General features: G+C 40.8%; 1 long non-coding RNA gene across 1 annotated transcript; it reads left to right on the top strand.

Moving 5' to 3' along the window:
• The first annotated feature begins 964 nt into the window (after window positions 1–964).
• LOC127226448 (uncharacterized) lies at window positions 965–4,590 on the top strand. Its single transcript, XR_007834882.1, has 3 exons — window positions 965–1,015; window positions 2,339–2,466; window positions 4,473–4,590. It is a non-coding gene; the product is annotated as an uncharacterized LOC127226448 (long non-coding RNA).
• The last annotated feature ends 302 nt before the right edge of the window (window positions 4,591–4,892 follow it).

Raw genomic sequence — 4,892 nt, 5'->3', positions numbered from 1 at the left:
GTATAAAACCTTAGAATTCATACCCGGCACTGAAGATAAGTGAATAAATAAGTAAATAAATCTGCTTTCTGATAGTTAAAATGAAGACAGCTTGAGCTGTTTTTCAATTCATGTGCATTATATTTTATATCAATAGTTTTGCAAAAAACACCAACAAAAAGATTTGTCTAATTTCTTAATATGTTTAATTTTTCTCCAAGGGTGCACTAGGAGGCCTCCTTACTGGAATCACATTGTCATTTTTGGGGTTGCCATAGGGGGCTTTCATTTACCCTGCACCAGAGTCCAAGACATTACCTTACTCTATCAACAGAGAAGTGTGTCCAAACAAATATAACAACAACAGTAGGTCCACAGCTTTCTGACAGGTATGTTAACTTTAAAATTGTACTAAGTCTCAAAGTAGTTCAGTAAATATAGAGGAAAGACCTCTCAGAGATAGTTTGATGAACTAGCTCTTGCTCATCTAGATATGTTTGGCAATGAAGGGTACTGAGCAAGGCTGGCTATAAAGAGTTTTTTCATTTGGTTATTTCTATGTATTGAGGTAAACAAGAGTGAAAAGCAGTATAGTGGAGGGTTGTAGAACAGATCAAGGGTCATGGTGTTAGTGTGAAGTATATGAATGTTGCATTGTCTCTGTGTAGTCAATAAACTTTAGCTCCTATTCCATGAATAGTACTTAAAAGTCCCTTTGGAGTTTTCTGTCAGTTCATACATAGACAAGTGTCTGCCACATTTCCCCGAGTAATTCTGGAGTTAATGAACAATTGGTAGTAAATAATTGAAAAGGAATGGAAGACATCGCCCAGAACTTAGAGTGAACATAAAGTGATCGTGTCCTAAGTCATAAGCCCCTTTCTTCTAGGTGATGCACAGAGTTGATAACATGTGCTGTGTTTACTCCTCAGACCTGCCCTAGCTGATACATGGTACTCACTGTCCTACCTTTACTATAGTGCTTTGGGCTTTCTGGGATGCACAGTTGCTGGATTAATCATCAGCTTCGTGACAGGTGGGTTATCTGGAGTTCTCTCTTTGGGGTTTATTTCATTCAGATGTAGACTACATGGCAGCTTCACCAATTTATGTTTCTGAATCCACCACAAAAGTCCTCTTCTCAAAGAGATACACAGACTGTCTCTAAGATTCTAAGTTGATACCTCTGTTGCTGTCTGTCCCCCCACCCGGGTGTGTATGTGTGTGTGGGGGGGGGTGTGGGTGTCTGTCTGTCTGCTTAACAATCCAGAAAATAGGTAAGATATTATGAACTATGACTTCCACAATCATACCTGGGTATACCAAATTCTTTATAACATCAATTATGAAGGAAGACTAAATACTCAGTGTATTTCACCTGACTCCCAACACAATCCTATCTTGTATTCAGGGTTTCATTGTAGGGCTTTGAAGCTTATGCATTATGCATGGTGACTACAATGGGGAAAAGCAGGGGTTGCATTTGTTATGCTGTTCTCATAGCGTCAGTACCTTAGTACAAAATTACTTCTGTTCAGAAGAAGGGGAACCAAAGTTGCAATAAAAGTAGTAATAGTGGGGGCTGGGAGAGATACATGCAGTGGTTAAAAAACGTTGCTCTCCCAGAGGACCCAAGTTCAATTCCCAGCACCCATATCATAGTTCTCAACTGTCTATAACTTCAGTTCCAGGAGCTCTGATGCCTTTTTCTGGTCTCTGTGGGAATGCAGGGACATGATATATAGACATTAGTGCCGATAAATTCTATGGGTTGGTTTTAAATTAAATCCTTTGACATGATTTTCTGAGGTTTGCCCCACCCCCTCTCATTAAGACAAATGTACTAACAGCTTTCAGATCACAGGTAGCCACTTCCTTTCTGCATTATTTAATAATTAATATAAATTCCTTATCAATAACATGAGTCAAATGTACCTACTCAGTAGAAGGTACAAACTGACTGGCATAATACTATGAGACATGTTATGTGAACCTCAAAATATTGGACAGGCAGAACACTTTTGTCAGATATAACATCAGGCTGACAGAATCTGAAGAAGAAAGAAACATACTTTCTCTTGTTTCTTGAACTGGTCTGAAAATTTACTACTAGAGTCAAATTTTCAAATGATATGTTATTACTATTTAACTATAGTCCTGAACTTTCTTGACAACTTGTGAATTTATAACTGCTAGCTTGCAACTCTTTCACCATTATAACAATTTCTATAGATTCACCTCTGAAGCTTGTTTTCAGGCTTTGTTAAGAAAGAACCCATCCTCAAGTTGATATGCTTGTACTGAAATGGAAGGCCTGGAGGGGCTGAAGCCATTTAATACATCTTCTTTTTCTTAACAGGCAGGCAAAACGGCAAAGATATTGACCCACTTTTAATAAGACCAGTTTGCAATTTATTTTGCTTTTGGTCTAAGAAATACAAAACTCTGTGCTGGTGTGGAGTTCAGCATGACCAGGAAACAGAGCAGGTGAGTAGATACATATGCTTCTTTCTTTTTTAATTTATTATTTTACATGTCGATCCCAGTTCCATCTCCTTTCCTCCCTCCCCATCCTCTCTCCCTCCCTCTTACCCCTCTCTGCCCCCTCACATGCACCCTGACCACCTCCCCTCCCATCCCCCACACCAATTCCACTTGTAGGCCAATGCCATCCAGGTGGGATCACGTAGATCTGTCAGGGTCAGGTCATTTGAAGTGGGCATAAGGACTTCTCTCTCCTGTCTCTAGGGGGATGTGTCCTCAAGGTCCTTTTGTGCACCAGGGATGCATCCTGGTTCCACTGTCTGAGGTCCCTTAGACTGTTCAGTTGTTCTGGCTAAGACCCATCCATATTCAGGGGGGCCTGAGTCAATCCCATGCCGGGGTTTCCCACCTATCACGCTGGGGGCCCGTTAGCTCCTCCTTGTTCAGGTCAGCTGTCTCTATGTGTTTCTGCAACCTGGTCTTATCCTCTCCCTCTGCATCTGGATTCTAGTTCGACTCAGTGTTTAGGTATGGGTGTTTGCTTTTGTTTCCAACAGGTATTACATGAGGGCTCCATGGATAATTAGTTGTTGATCTCACTATCTGGGAAGGGCATTTATGATAGCCTTTCCAAGGTTGCTCAAATTGTTAGTTGGCAGCAGCAGTCTTGTAGGTCTCTAGACCTTTCTTTAGGTTCAGTTTTCTCTTCAAACCAACTTTTATGTTCTCTCTCTCTCTCTCCTGTCTTCTATTCCAGGGGTAGTGGGGGGGCAGTGAATGGAGAGAGAAGTAGGAGAAAGAGAGGGGGAGGAGAAGAAAGCATGTGGGACTAGGAAGATTGAGTCAGGGTAGGAATAAATACATATGTTTCTTAAAACAGGCATTGGCTCCAGGGGGAGAATACCCTTCCTGAACCCTACCACTAGGGGAGTTCCCATCTAACTCTGGGAGTGCCTTTTCTTTCCTAGCAACAATTCTGAGAGAAAGGGTTGTACGTATGGAAAGCAGTAAATGTCAACAGCTTGAAAGAATACATAATAGAAGACACAGAGAAATATGATAGTTGAGATGATGAGTTTGAGAGTCACACAACCTTGGGTCTACTGCTGGTTCCAAGTCCCATTTTCCTTTTGTTTAACTTTTATTACATGAGAACTAAGGGAGAATATACAGGATGACACAGACATAACTTTCTAATTCTCGAGGATATTATATTAGTCATTTTTGTCTATTACCTCTTACAAATATTCCTGTTAGGATGCCTCAAAGGAGGAGTTTTGGGATTTTGTAGTTGTTTGGTTTGATTTGGTTTGGTTTGTCCTCTCAGTTTCAAAGGGTTCATCCATTATTGTTTAGTAGCATGCATTTGAACATATTAGGAGGCTAATGGGAACATGTGAAGGAGGAGGCTGCTCACTTCCCACTGGGGGTGAAACAGAAAGGGAATGTAGGTAGGGATCAGAGAGAAATAATGCCCATGGGGAAAGCCTCCAGTGTCTTATTTCTTTCAATTGGGCCTCACCTCCTAAAGAGTCACAATCTTCCTCACAGCATCACCAACTGAAGTGAAAGTGAGAAACATTTCATATTCAAAGCACAATAGCTATAAATGTTGGTGGTATATTACAGTCAAAGAAACAGCAAAATAAAACCAACTTTATTAGCCTCTTTATCCTCCTGAAGTACATTTATGTTGGACCAATAGAGACTTTTAGAGAGTTGCATTCGCATCCAGTCAGGACCCACAATAAGTAGCTTGGGCTCTAAGTAAGTTGCACTGACTGAAAATGGAGCAAGCTAAGGGACTGCAGAAGAGCTAGACTATACTGACTCTCTTCAGGAGGGAGGCATAGTGTGCTGTTGTATGTTTTGAGCAGTGGAAGGATTATGAAGATGTTGAAGGAAAGTAGAAATGTATGGAAGCTATCTTGGTCATCCTTCAAAAATGTGCAGTAGTTACATAACCTGTCAAGACTGGCTTTTAAAATGTGTCTTTCCACATTCCTCAGGATTACCTTGACAATGACAGTGCCTGGAAACAGGGGGCTGAGTCTGCCCTACAGAATGGACTCAAGCAAGAAAGCCTGGCCCAGATTCCAGGCTACAACTCTAAAGACAAAAATTACAGCAACAGTGAGCAGAAGACTACTCATTTCTAGGACAATATATGCAACTGATAATACTCTCTCTCTCTCTCTCTCTCTCTCTCTCTCTCTCTCTCTCTCCAACACACACACACACTCTCACATACACAATACTCCATTTTTCCTCTTATAGAATCATGTGCAGATTCTTTTCCAGAAAAACAAAGATGTCCAATACCTCTTTTTATTTATTTATAGAAATGATAAGACTGTTTCTTGGGATATTCTTTGGAAATCCTCAAATTCAGGTGAGAAAAAACAGCCAAGGCCAGAAGTGCCTGATGC

This window comes from Phodopus roborovskii, unplaced genomic scaffold, assembly GCF_943737965.1.
Source record: "Phodopus roborovskii unplaced genomic scaffold, PHOROB, whole genome shotgun sequence".
Taxonomy (NCBI): Eukaryota; Metazoa; Chordata; class Mammalia; order Rodentia; family Cricetidae; genus Phodopus; species Phodopus roborovskii.
This window is presented reverse-complemented; position numbering and strand designations above follow the sequence as displayed.